This window comes from Schistocerca cancellata, chromosome 5 (genome assembly GCF_023864275.1).
Source record: "Schistocerca cancellata isolate TAMUIC-IGC-003103 chromosome 5, iqSchCanc2.1, whole genome shotgun sequence".
Lineage (NCBI taxonomy): Eukaryota > Metazoa > Arthropoda > Insecta > Orthoptera > Acrididae > Schistocerca > Schistocerca cancellata.
The window spans coordinates 393,121,924-393,136,110 of record NC_064630.1 but is presented as its reverse complement, the minus strand read 5'-3'; the positions used below and the strand labels follow the sequence as shown (position 1 = coordinate 393,136,110).

Genomic DNA, 14,187 nt, shown 5'->3' with positions numbered 1-14,187 from the left:
GAATAATGCTGGCACGTCGAACAGCTTGCAGAGATACAAAGATTGCTAGTTGCTTGGGGAACCTGCGTGTAAAATTCATAATTTCTTTTACATTTGAAAGATAGTCTCTCACCATGACCTCATTTTCCATTGGGTCACCAGGTTAAAAGAATAGGTCAAACAGTGAACATGCAGAACTCGTGGCTCAATTTCCCTGATTTATGCTTGCAACCCAGAAAAAGCACTGGTCATATTTACCGATTGGTCAGTAGCAATACCTCTGCTTGACTTGATATCTAGGGAAAAACGATATCGAATATCCACTAAATTGTCGACAATACTTCAGCTACAGTAGATTCAGTATTAAAGAAACCAAAAACATATTTCATTAATTTGAAAATTATCACCACTGACACTTTGAAAGCAAATAGAAACTTACTCGTGTTGATGTACGTTGCTAGTTCACTCCACAATTATGGAGTAATAACAGGAATATTTTACGAACTTTATAGAATTGTGTAAGACTACGTTAGCAATAACAGAACCTACTTTATTTATTATGTCGTGTGAAATTCTTCTGTAATTTGTACGCCGAAGCCAAGAGGACAAGTCGGAGTTAGGAGTTATCTTCAGCAACGAACTCCAACAATCCATTATAATTACAAATTTCTCCTGCGTCACCATGTATTGCTATCACATACATCGTGAGGTAAGGCAGTGAAGATAACATTTCTCGACAGAAATACAATTGCGGACTTCATTTCACCCTCCCTCCCACCTTCAACCATAGACCTTGCCTTCGGTGGGGAGGATTTTGTGCCTCAGTGATACAGATAGGCGTACCGTATTTGCACAAGGTAGAGGTATCTGCAGAGAGGCAAGACTAACGTGAGGTTCCGGAAGAGGGTTAGCAGCCTTTTCAGTAGTTGCAGTCTGGGTGATTGGTTGATCTGGCCTTGTAACATCAACCAAAACGGCCTTGTTGTGCTAGTACTGAGAACGGCTGAAAGCAAGGGGAAACTATAGCCTAACTTTTCCCGAGGGCATGTATGGTTAAATGATGATGACATCCTCTTGAGTAAAATATTCCGGAGGCAAAATAATCCCCCATTCGGATCTGCGGGCGGGGACTATTGAGGATGATGTCGTTAGAGCCGGCCGATGTGGCCGAGCGGTTCTAGGCGCATCAGTCTGGAGCCGCGCGACCGCTGCGGTCGCAGGTTCGAATCCTGCCTCAGGCATGGATGTGTGTGACGTCCTTGGGTTAGTTAGGTTTAAGTAGTTCTAAGTTCTAGGGGACTGATGGCCTCAGATGTTAAGTCCCATAGTGCTTATCTCGTTACCACAAGAAGCAAAACTGACGTTCTACGGATCGAAGCGTTGAAGGTCATATCACTTAATCGGACAGGTAGGTTACAAAACTTGAAAACGGAAACAGAAAGTTTAAAGTTAGATATAGTGGGAATTAGCGAAACTCGGTGGCAGAAGGAACAGGACTTCTAGTCAGGTGAATACAGGGTTATAAATACAAAAATAAAATAAAAAACACAAAAACTTTATAAATACAAAAATGTTATAAATACAAAATCAAATATAGGTAACGCAGGAGTAGATTTAATAATGAACAGCATACTGAACGCATTATTGTAGGCAAGACAGTCACAAAGCCCACACCCACCACAGAAGCAGCAGTTTATATGCGAACTAACTCCGCAGATGATAAAGAGATTGAAGAAATGTATAATGAGTTAAAAGTAATTATTCAGATGGTTCAGGGAGACGAAAATTTGATTGTGATGGGGGGCTGGAATTCGATAGTAGGAAAAGGAAGAGAAGGAAAAATATTAGTTGAATATGTAAGGGGAAAGGAATGAAAGAGGAGGCCGCCTGGTAGAATTTTGCGCAGAGCGTAGTTTAATCATCGCTGATACTTGGTTTAAGAATTTTGAAAAAATGTTCTACACGTGGAAGAGAACGGGAAACACCAGACGGTTTCAGATTTATTATGTAATGGTAAGCCAGATATTTAGGAACTAGATTTTAAATTATAAGACATTTTCAGTGGCAGATGTGGATTCTGACCACAATTTATTGGTTATGAACTGTAAATTAAAACCGAAGAAGTTGCAAACCAATAGGAAATTAAACAGATGGGACCTGGATAAACTGAAAGAACCAGAGGCTGTTGAGAGTTTCGGAGGGAGCATTAGGGAATGATAACAAAAACAGGGGAAGGCAATACAGCAGAAGAAGAATGGGCAGCTTTGAGACATGAAACAGTGAAGGCATCACAGAACCAAATAGGTAAAAAGACGAAGCCTAGTAGAAATCGTTGGGTAACACAAGAGATATTGGATTTAATTGATGAAAAAAGGAAATATAAAAATACTGTAAATGAAGCAGGCGAAGACAGGAAGGGCAAAGTGGCTAAGCAGGAATAGCTAGAGAATAAACGTAGGGATTTAGAAGCATATATCACTAGGGGAAAGATAGATGCTGCCTACGAGAAAATTAAAGAGGCCTTCGGAGAAAAGAGATGCATCCGTATGAATGTCAAGAGCTTAGATGGAAAACCAATCTTAAACAAAAAAGGGACAGCTGAAAGGTGGGAGGAGTATATAATCTGTACAAGGGAGATGTACTTGAGAGCTATATTATAGAAATTGAAGAGGACGCGGATGAAGATGAGATGGTACTATGAGATGACTTCGACAGAGCACTGAATGACGTAAGTCTAAACAAGGCCCCAGGAGTAGACAATATTCCCTAAGAACTAATTATAGCCTCGTTAGAGCCAGCCTTGACAAAAGCCTTCCATTCTGGTGAGCAAGATATATGAGACAGAGAAATACTCTCTGACTTTAAGAAGAACATAATAAAGTGGGTGCTGACAAAAGTGAAAATTTCCGAAGTATCAAATTAATAAATCATGGTTGCAAAAAATAGCACGAATTCTTTACAGAAGAATCGAAAAACTGGTAGAAACCGACCTCTAGGAAGATCAGTTTCGAGTCCGAAGGAATGTAGGAACACGCGAGGCAATACTGACCCTATGACTTCTCATAGACGATAGGTTAAGGAAATGCAAACCTACGTTTATAGCATTTTGAGACTTAGATAAAGCTTTTATCAATGTTGACTGAAATACACTCTTTGAAATTCTGATGGTAATATGGGTAAAATACAGGAGCGAAAGGCTGTTTACAAATTGTACAGAAACAAGATGGCAGTTATAAAGAGTCGAGGGGCATGAAAGAGAAGTAGTTGTTGAGAAGAGAGTGAGATAAGGTTGTAGCCATTGTCCGATGTTACTCAATCTGTAACAATCAGTAAAGGAAACCAAAGAAAAATTTGGAGTACGAATTAAAGTTCAGGGAGAAGAAGTAAAAAAACTTTGAGGTTTGCCAATGGCATTGTAATTCTGTCAGAGACGGAAAGGGACTTGGAAGAGTAGTTGAACATAATGGACGGTGTCTTGAAAGGAGGATATAAGATGAACACCAACAAAATCAAGGTGAAGGTCATGGAATTTAGTCGAATTAAATTAGGTGATGCTGAGGGAATTAAATTAGGAAATGAGACATTTACAGTGGAAGACGAGTTTTGCTATTTGGGCAGCAAAATAACTGCTGACGGCCGAAGCAAAGAGGATATAAAATGAAGACTCGCACTGAGAAGAAAAGCGTCTCTTAAGAAGAGAAGTTTGCAAACGTCGAGTATAGATTTAAGCGTTACGAAGTCTTTTCTAAAAGTATTTTTCTGGAGTGTAGCCATATATGGGAATGAAACTCGGACGATAAACAGCTTAGGTAAAAAGAGAATAAAAACTTTCGAAATGTGGTGCTACAGAAGAATGTTGAAGATTAGATGAATTGATCATGTAATTAACGAGAAAGTATTGAATGGAATTGGGGGGGACAAGCTATTTGTGGCACATCTGGACCAAAAGAAGGGATCCGTTGACAGGACACATTCTGAGACATCAAAGGATCACCAACTTAATACTGCAGCGAAGTATGAGAGGCAAAAATCGTAGACGGAGCCCGAAAGATGAATACAGTAAGCAGATTCAGAAAGATGTAGGTTGCAGTTGTTATTCAGAGGTGAAGAAGCTTGCACAGGATAGAGTAGCATGGAGAGTTGCATCAAACCAGTTCATACCTTTATAAATTGAACTCTTCCTAATACAGCATAATTCAACTTTTCATGATAAGCAAACCTTTCCAACACTTTGTTCCAAGAAGAAAACATTTTTCCAACGAATGCTTTTATGATACGTTTTTCTTCTTCTTTGTTATGATGGCTTTGCTTATCTCTTCATGTTTCCTTTTTTATGACATCCCAGACTGCTTTGCTTTTGTTCTCGGCATTGTTTTTTTGTCAGTAATGACTTTTTGGCAGTAATCAGCATCTTTCTATAAATCGTTTTGCACCTATGACAGAAATTCAAGAACTCTGGCTGATTATGACTTTTTTTCAAGCAACTGAGGTAGTTAAGGATTTGGAAGGACTTCCCAATACCTGCTGTTATCCATTTGTTTTTGTGAGTCATTGATGTTGATGGAGGTACTTTTGGAAATGTCTTGTCAAACTTTAATTTAAATATTGTTGAGAATTTAGAGAATTTAACTTTACATTGGTTTCCCCATATACTTCATTCCAGCTTTGGTTTGGTAGTTCTTTGAAAAATCTTACATTCTGATATCTGATCCACGTCTTTTGTAAGCTTAGAGCTTAGGGAATTTTTCTATGGCTGATTTAGTGTTATTATTTGACAGACATGGTCTGGTAGCCCAAGATCTTTTATAGCCACATAAAATTTTTTCCTGTCCATATCTGTGGATACATTGTCAGTTACAGCTGCAGTAATCCTTGTTGCACTATTTACCAACAGGTACATGCCAAAATTCCCAATGATACTTGGAAGGGTACTACTAGTTTCATTTATGATATTTGTATTTATGTTTATATCCCCACATAAAATTGTGTTGACTTTTGTACTTTGCCTAGAACTTCTGTCTGTTTATTAAAAAAAGTATCCACACTATCAGTCGGTGTCATCAAGTCCTGTTAATTCAATAACTGATATTTCAAACCGTTTGTCTTCACTTACTGTACTAAGATCATGTCTTGATTTTGACTGTATTTCTTTTCTGATGTAAACGCATGTTCCTCTACCCTTTGATGTAGTCCTATAACTACAGTCCGTTCTTTCATACAATGATAATACAGGGTGTTCCACGTGAAAGAGATCCTGCAAACATGTGTAGCAATTCCGCTAAAATTGCACAGTGTAATTTGTGACGTTTGACATGGCAACACTGCATTCTGCAACATCGTTTGTCATTGCGTTTCTGCGTGTCACTGTGGTTGGAGCTCATTGTTCAGTGTTTATTGATAAAGTATTGCTATTCTGTTGAAGAGCGTTTCTTTCTTTTGAAACAATATTGGATCACTGGTTCCGTTAAGAGATGTCAGCGAATGTTTGCTGAATAGTTGTGTGACCAGAATATACCGTTTAAATGCTGCATACAAAAGTTAGTGAAGAAGATGGAAAGCAGTGGAACATTGTTCGATCTTCATGGTGGGGGATGGCCGCGATTATCGAAAGAAAAGGTGACTGACGTGAAACAACGATTGTTGGCATCTAATGCAAAGTCTGTTCGACGTTTATGTCAGGAATGTGGAATGTCACAGAGCACACGTTACAGAGGTGCGAAGAAAGAAGGCATGTATCCTTGCAGGTTTACAGTTGTTCAGGAATTGAATGTCAGTGACAGAGACAAATGCATTGCTTTTGCCGTTGGTTTCAGCAATTTATCGCTCAGAGGCCAGAAATTTTGTAGTACACATGGTTCAATAACGAGGTATGGTTCCACCTCTCTGGCTATGTAAACTCTTTGAATACACGTTTGTGGTGTAATGAAAATCCACTTGCACTGTTCGAGCAAACCCTGCATTCACAGAAGTTTGATGTGTTCTGTGCAATATCACAGCTTCGAGTCATCGGAGCATTTTTTTTCGAGTCAGCTGTGGCAAGTGCAGTTTATTTATGAACCAGTTGGACGATGAAGAACTTCTCCTCGGCTGGTACCAACAGTAGGGCGCCACATGACACACATCTCGAGAGACCGTGGTAGAGGACGAATCATTTCTCCCCAGGAGAGTGATTTCGAAGGGACTGTGGCCCCAAGGTCACCTGATTCAACACCACCTGACTCTTTCCTCTGGGGTGGCGTTAAAGGCAAGGTCTACAGGAACAAATGGTACAACTTGGAAGATTTACGACAGAACATCACCCATGAAAGCCAGGCAGTGACACCAGAGATTCTGGCAGCAACATTCGTGAATCTGCAGCGTTGTGTTGAACTGTGTATACAAGTCGAGGGTGGACATTTACAACACCTTTTGTGATTCACCTTTATTTCCAATTAGCAAGCTATCACATGTTCATTTCATTCCATTTCCTGATTCTTACGCAAAGCTGTGATGTGTAATTTAAGCAACTGTGTACTACATGTGGGACTTCTGTGTGTTGTACCACTGGTCAGTGAACAAACTACTGCGCAGTTCAAAAATTGGAACTCAACTTCAAAGTATAATATTTAATTTTTTATTGATTCCATGGTTTGATGAAGGATTGTTAAGTCTGTAAAATGTCCAATTTTGCTTTTTTTTAATGATTTCTTTTTCTTTATACCATGTAGTATGTGTGTTGGAATCTATCAGGTGAGTGATTGTTTCAGAATTTTTTTAAACTGTTGGAGGTACTCTTTAGGCAGGGGAACCCGTTGTCTGGATTTACCCTAAGAAAGACCTACTTCTCCTACACTTGACAATAGGTGTTCGACCATTCGTGGCCTGGGATCCACGCCATATACTTCAATGATTCAGCTGTACCAGCCTTCCCATCCCAGTACAGTTTATTGACAGTCCCGACAGGCACCAGAGCAATATGCACAAAGTTGGGTGTCATCGGTGCTGTCTTCAACCCTACATTAATCCGTCTCATAGCTCCATTAATGTATGGTTGATCATGATGGTGGATAGCTCACATAAGTGAACATTGGTGTTGCGGGTCAGGGAAGCTATTTTGTCCAGGTCACCACCTATTTCATATGTCCCATCCCTATCCAAACTATCAGTACATGGCCCTCTTTTGAAAAATTCTTACACGAATAACTTAAGCCGGTCAGATGACTTAGCCCTACATTTGGTTGAAAATGCTGATGGGCTGGTACGCTGTCTGTAGACTTTCCTGTAACTGAGGGCCTACACCTCGTCCACAGCTACCACCTAGCTGCAGCACTTCCTTTTTCCTAGAACTTTGCTCTTTCCTAGGCACCCTAACATCGGTTGCAATGTGCTGCACATTTCCTACTCCTAGTCCTGCCTGAAAGTCATCTCCACATAACTCTGTTGTTGGAAGATACCTGTTTTTCCATTGATAATAAGAACTACCAGATTGTGTTCTATTTCTCCCTATCTTTGTACCATCAGCCAGTTCTCCCTTTATACTGATCAGTTCCTTCCTTGCTTCCTCCAACCATGCCTGAATGGGATTTTCTTTTCCTGTTCCTCAGTCAAAATGTTCCTACTGCGTATTTTGCAGTTCCAGGAGAGAACCTCTCCTGTTTGCCCAACGTTTACCCCACTGCATGCCCACCATTGAAAATATTTCCTACAAAACTGCCAACAAATTCTGTTCCTCGCACCCTTATAACAGCTCCTACATTCCCCACTCATGGTCTATTTCGAAAGGAGAATTACGAGGATTGATCCAGAAATAAGGTTCCCTTCATTTTTACAAATAGACAACATTGTTTATTCTCATAGAAATTTACATCGCTGGAAAGAAGAAATGTTGTCGTCCGCTGTGGTCGAGCGGTTCTAGGCGCTTCAGTCCGAAACCGCGCTGCTGCTACGGTCGCAGGTTCGAATCCTGTCTCGGGCATAGATGTATGTGATGTCCTTAGGTTAGTTAGTAGTTCTACTGGTAACCTCACATGTTAAGTCCCATAGTGCAGCCGGCCGGAGTGGCCGAGCGGTTCTGCTCGCTACAGTCTGGAACCGCGTGACCGCTACGGTCGCAGGTTCGAATCCTGCCTCGGGCATGGATGTGTGTGATGTCCTTAGGTTAGTAGGTTTAAGTAGTTCTAAGTTCTAGGGGACTGATGACCTCAGAAGTTGTCCCATAGTGCTCAGAGCCATTTGAACCATCCCATAGTGCTTAAAGCTATTTGAACCATTTGAAAGAAGAAATTTTGCTCTATTTTTCTACATAACCGCCATCATTTTCTATGTATTGTTGTAGACAGTGCTCCAAATTCTGTATCTGCATGTCATACTCCACTGCCAACTCAATGAGGAAGCGTTTCACCTCTTCTTCGACCTCATCATCGTCCTGGAAGTGTTGGCAACCAAATGTTCCCTTAACTTGAGGAACAAGGAACTAGTTACGAGGTCTGGACTGTAAGGTGGATGTAGCATGACAGTCTAATCACAGATTGTTGGAAATTCTTGGGTTTGGCGGGAGTCGTGAAGTCAGGCGTTATCGTGAAGCAGTGTTACACCTTCTGTCATTCGTCCTCTCCGGCGGTACTGAATAGCTCGCCTGAGTTTTCATAGTGTTTCACAATAATTGTCTGCGTTGATTATTGCTTGAGATTCCATGAAATCGATCAGCGGTACCTTCTTACGATCCCAAAACACAGTGGGCATGACTTTGATAGCAGAAGGAGTTTGTTTGAACTTCTTTGTGACAGGTGACCCTGATTAACGCCATTGTTTGGATTATTTTTCTCATTTCAGGAGTGAAATGAAACACCCACATTTCGTCCCCTGTAACAATGGAGTCCAACAACTCTTCCTGGCGAGCACAGTGAAGGCGTTTCTCCTTGTGTTCTGTTATCAGCATATGCGGTACCCATCGAATGCACTTGTGGTACCCCAGTTTTTCCGTCAAAACTCTTTCAATTGTACTGTAAGAACTCCCAGGAGTCCGAGCAACAAGTTTTTGAAGCACTTCGCGTTGCACCAGTTCGATAACCGCTCCAGAAACTATAGGTCTTCCACTCCGTTCTTCATCGTGGTCCTCCTTCCGCCCAGCACTAAACTCCCTGCACGATTTTCGGACGTGTCGAATGGACTTATACTTATCGCCATGCACATGCGCCAACTAACGATGAATATCCACGGATGGAGTCCCTTTTGCGTGCAAAAATGGAATTACGGCACGAATCTCGCACTTGGCGGGATCAACAACGGTCACCTCAGTCGTGGACGGCTGCTGAGTCAGTACTGAGCGGCGCAGCGAAACGCGGCCGGGCGAATCGAGAGTGGAGGAACAGCCGCACACAGTGGTGGTCACAGATTTCGCGTAGCACCTCCCTGTGTGGCTGGAGCTCTTTGGGAACGTTACTTCCGGTTCAACCCTTGTAAGTTTACAGAATTATCAAATTCGTCAAAGATGCGAAATTTGCTTTATGTAAGCAAAACCGAAAGAAAAAGAGTTTTGTGCTGATGTCGCTAGTTTTGTACTTGCTTAGAGATATAGCGGCAGAATAATGAATTAGAAGTTTCTTTTTTTAGAATATTCGTGTTACTAATATTGCTTGGTTAAGCTTCTAAAAGTTTATAGCTTGGAAAATTTAGGCCTAGGTCGCGTCTATGGACCCAGTAAGCAATTCGAAATGTGCTGAAGATACGATTTAGAAACATTTAATTAGACTTTTGTAGAGAGAAGGGACACTAAAATAAATAAAACTCAAGATAGTGACATAATCAGAAGAAAGAACCCAATATTATTCCATTACAAGTCTTTCTGCCTTCTGGTCTAACCACGATACTTGCCAACAGCATTGACAGAGAATAATCTCAAGCTGATGCAGATCCTATCTGATAGAGGGTGATTTCAAGATGAAAGGAAATGTGTGCGAAATCTTATGGGACCTAACTGCCAAGGTCATCAGTCCCTAAGCTTACACACTAACCTAAATTAGTCTAAGGACAAACACACACAGCCGGCCGCGGTGGTCGTGCGGTTCTAGGCGCTGCAGTCCGGAACCGCGGGACTGCTACGGTCGCAGGTTCGAATCCTGCCTCGGGCATGGATGTGTGTGATGTCCTTAGGTTAGTTAGGTTTAAGTAGTTCTAAGTTATAGGGGACTGATGACCTAAGATGTTAAGTCCCATAGTGCTCAGAGCCATTTGAACCATTTGAACCACAAACACACACAGCCATGACCGAGGGAGGACTCGAACCTCCGCCGGGACCAGCCCCACAGTCCATTACTGCAGCGCCTTAGACCGCTCGGTTAATCCCGCGCTTGATTCCATGATGAAGTTGCAAACTTTTGAGTATGATGGAGGAGGGCAAATGTATCAATCTGAGATCATAGACCCTGACCCGGAAACTACCTTGTCGAAAGGTATGAGTGAAACTCGTTCTGATACCTCTGAAAGTGGAATACATGTAGCGGTACTGTTGTTGCCAAGATTGTAGGGTAGGCAGCTTCCAGAAGTGGTAGCATGGACCAGAACAAAACAAAATATCTGCTAAACGCATACATTAAGAACTACGAGCATCTGTTCAGTAGAAGAGACGTGCTCCACAGTAGCGAAGACGAACGAGTGCTCATAGCTCTCAAGGTAAGCATTTTAGAGCCCGTGTGTTACTAGACACGTTTTTCTTGTTTTGGTCCATACTGCCACATCTGAAACTTGCTTGCCCTTCAATTTTAGCAACAGTAGTACCACTACATGTGTTCCACTGTCAAAGGTATCAGAAAGATTTTCGCTTGTAAGTTTCGGTTCGGTCGTTTCCAGATCAGGGTCCCTTACCTCAAACTGACACGTTTTCCCTACTCCATCAACTCTGAAAGTTTGTAACATAATCGCCCTATATATCGTTCATGCGATCATCAGAGGTTCTAGAATGAGATTTTCACTCTGCAGCGGAGTGTGCGCTGTTATGAAACTTCCTGGCAGATTAAAACTGTGTGCCCGACCGAGACTCGAACTCGGGACCTTTGCCTTTCGCGGGCAAGTGCTCTACCAACTGAGCTACCGAAGCACGACTCACGCCCGGTACTCACAGCTTTACTTCTGCCAGTACCTCGTCTCCTACCTTCCAAACTTTACAGAAGCTCTCCTGCGAACCTTGCAGAACTAGCACTCCTGAAAGAAAGGATATTGCGGAGACATGGCTTAGCCACAGCCTGGGGGATGTTTCCAGAATGAGATTTTCACTCTGCAGCGGAGTGTGCGCTGATATGAAACTTCCTGGCAGATTAAAACTGTGTGCCCGACCGAGACTCGAACTCGGGACCTTTGCCTTTCGCAGGCAAGTGCTCTACCAACTGAGCTACCGAAGCACGACTCACGCCCCGTACTCACAGCTTTACTTCTGCCAGTACCTCGTCTCCTACCTTCCAAACTTTACAGAAGCTCTCCTGCGAACCTTGCAGAACTTGCACTCCTGAAAGAAAGGATATTGCGGAGACATGGCTTAGCCACAGCCTGGGGGATGTTTCCAGAATGAGATTTTCACTCTGCAGCGGAGTGTGCGCTGATATGAAACTTCCTGGCAGATTAAAACTGTGTGCCCGACCGAGACTCGAACTCGGGACCTTTGCCTTTCGCGGGCAAGTGCTCTGCCAACTTTTTTTTTTTTCTCTACCATCTTTTTTTTTTTTAAGTGCTCTACTAATTATTTTTTTTAGAAAACAAATAAAAACCTCTTAGGTATGAAAATAAAAGACGACGTTCTTCATAAAATAACACAATATTCTTTGAAAACGTAAAACATAAAAGGTAGCTATATTTCCGCAACGGCCTTCTTTTGTATTTCTATGTTTTTTGTTAACATAAATGAGTATACAGTCTCACCATCAGCAGCAATTTTTTTTTTTTTTTTTTGGGAGCATAAGAGAAAGAAAACAAATAGGCTGCAGATAGAGAGCTATGTGTGAAAAGGATAAACATGTGTAAGGAGAAAAAAAAAACTTAGAAGAGGAGGAGAAAGAGAAGTGAAATAAAATAGGAATACTTTCCGCGCCATGCTCCACTTTGGCGCGCCATCAGAACAAAATGCATTCTATCATTGACCATTGAAGGGGAACGTGGGATCGTCCAGTCTTGGCTGGCACGGTTCGTTCAGATTCCAGCTTTGAGGCGGGTTGGTGAAAATGCTCTGTAAATAGTTCGCGAAAGTGGCCCGATAGTGTCGATGCCGGCGAAGGGTGTGGTGATGTACTTGGAGGCGTGTCCAAAAGTCCGCCGGATCGACAATGTCGTCCCGGAAGAGGTAGTTGACAGCCATGCCACTGATCCATGTGATGGCGTGCCACTTAGCCGATGGAAAGTAGGTCGTGTCGGGATATATCATCATAGTGGGAGAAACGTGATGTGGTGGTACTCGGAGGTAGAAAGCCACAATCTTCTGTACGAGGGTCCAGACAGCTGCTGCTGGCCCACACTCAAACCGATGTAAATCTGTATCTTCGACATTGCACTTGAGGCACGGGGGTGAGTCCACCAGTGCGATGCGATGCAGTTTCTGTCTTGTAGTATACTTGCCGTTGACGAGAAGGTACCACATAGAGGTGGTGTCAGTGGTGTGATACGGTTGGTGGATCGTTTTCCAAACCGTAGGCCATGAAACCTGGGGGTGACGTGTTTCGACGGGGTTGCGGGGTGGAGACTTTCGGAGAAGGCGGTAGATGTCGCGGGTGGTCGTCTTCCTGGTCCTGGGGAGCTCGGTGCATATGTAGCTGTACTCCAAAAAGAAACGGCCGATATGTGACATCGGAGGTGGGATGTGTGCCAAAGACGTCGGTGGGCGTCTCGAAACAGGTGCGAGCTCGGTGGTCAACATTCCAGTAAAACTAGCATTTTGGCTTTTCCATAACCGGAGCATAGTATTGGTGTAAAGTGCCGTAGTCCTGGCTCTCACATTAACCAGATGAGCTACCGAAGCACGACTCACGCCCGGTACTCACAGCTTTACTTCTGCCAGTACCTCGTCTCCTACCTTCCAAACTTTACAGAAGCTCTCCTGCGAACCTTGCAGAACTAGCACTCCTGAAAGAAAGGATATTGCGGAGACATGGCTTAGCCACAGCCTGGGGGATGTTTCCAGAATGAGATTTTCACTCTGCAGCGGAGTGTGCGCTGATATGAAACTTCCTGGCAGATTAAAACTGTGTGCCCGACCGAGACTCGAACTCGGGACCTTTGCCTTTCGCGGGCAAGTGCTCTACCAATATCCTATCTTTCAGGAGTGCTAGTTCTGCAAGGTTCGCAGGAGAGCTTCTGTAAAGTTTGAAAGGTAGGAGACGAGGTACTGGCAGAAGTAAAGCTGTGAGTACCGGGCGTGAGTCGTGCTTCGGTAGCTCAGTTGGTAGAGCACTTGCCCGCGAAAGGCAAAGGTCCCGAGTTCGAGTCTCGGTCGGACACACAGTTTTAATCTGCCAGGAAGTTTCATCAGAGGTTCTATTCGTTCACTTGAGGCGCACCCCATGTTGCTATTGTTTCTGTTGAACATACCGAGTTGTATTAATCAAAAATTCATAGAGCTAAACTCCACCCGAACAGGCAATGATGGTCCAACGGTACAGACCGGTCACCATGTCATCCTCAGACCACAGGCGTCAATGGACGCGGATATGGGACGGGCATGTGGTCAGCACACCGCTCTCCCGGCCGTATGTTAGTTTACAGACCGGAGCCGCTACATCTCAGTCAATCGAGTAGCTCCTCAGTTTGCCTCACAAGGACTGAGAGCACCCCGCTTGCCAACAGCGCTCGGCAGACCGGATGGTCACCCATCCAAGTGCTAGTTCAGCCCGACAGCGCTTAACTTCGGTGATCTGACGGGAACCGGTGTTAGCACTGCGGCAAGGCCGTTGGCAATCAAAAATTCATAGAGCTAGTCTATATTTGTAAAGTTGCGGCATATGATAGTGCTTGGTCATTAGATGACTATGTGGCTCTATGCCGAACGCCTTTGGGAAGTCAAGTAAGACCGAATCTATCCGTTCACCTACATCTAAAGTTTTGAAGACAACGCAAGCTGTTTTTGGGGCAACCATGCTATTTCTCTGAGCGAAGCTTATTTTCCGCAAGGAACACTAGGACACTTAATCTTAGATCAGCCTTTAGAATGCTGCCACGGACGAATGATAGCCGTTCTTTTAGGAAGTTTAT

At 43.1% G+C, this 14,187-nt stretch overlaps 1 pseudogene; it reads right to left on the bottom strand.

Annotated features, from left to right (window-relative positions):
* Positions 1-13,773: 13,773 nt before the first annotated feature.
* Positions 13,774-13,891, bottom strand: LOC126189888 (5S ribosomal RNA; annotated as a pseudogene).
* Between the last annotated feature and the right edge of the window lie 296 nt (positions 13,892-14,187).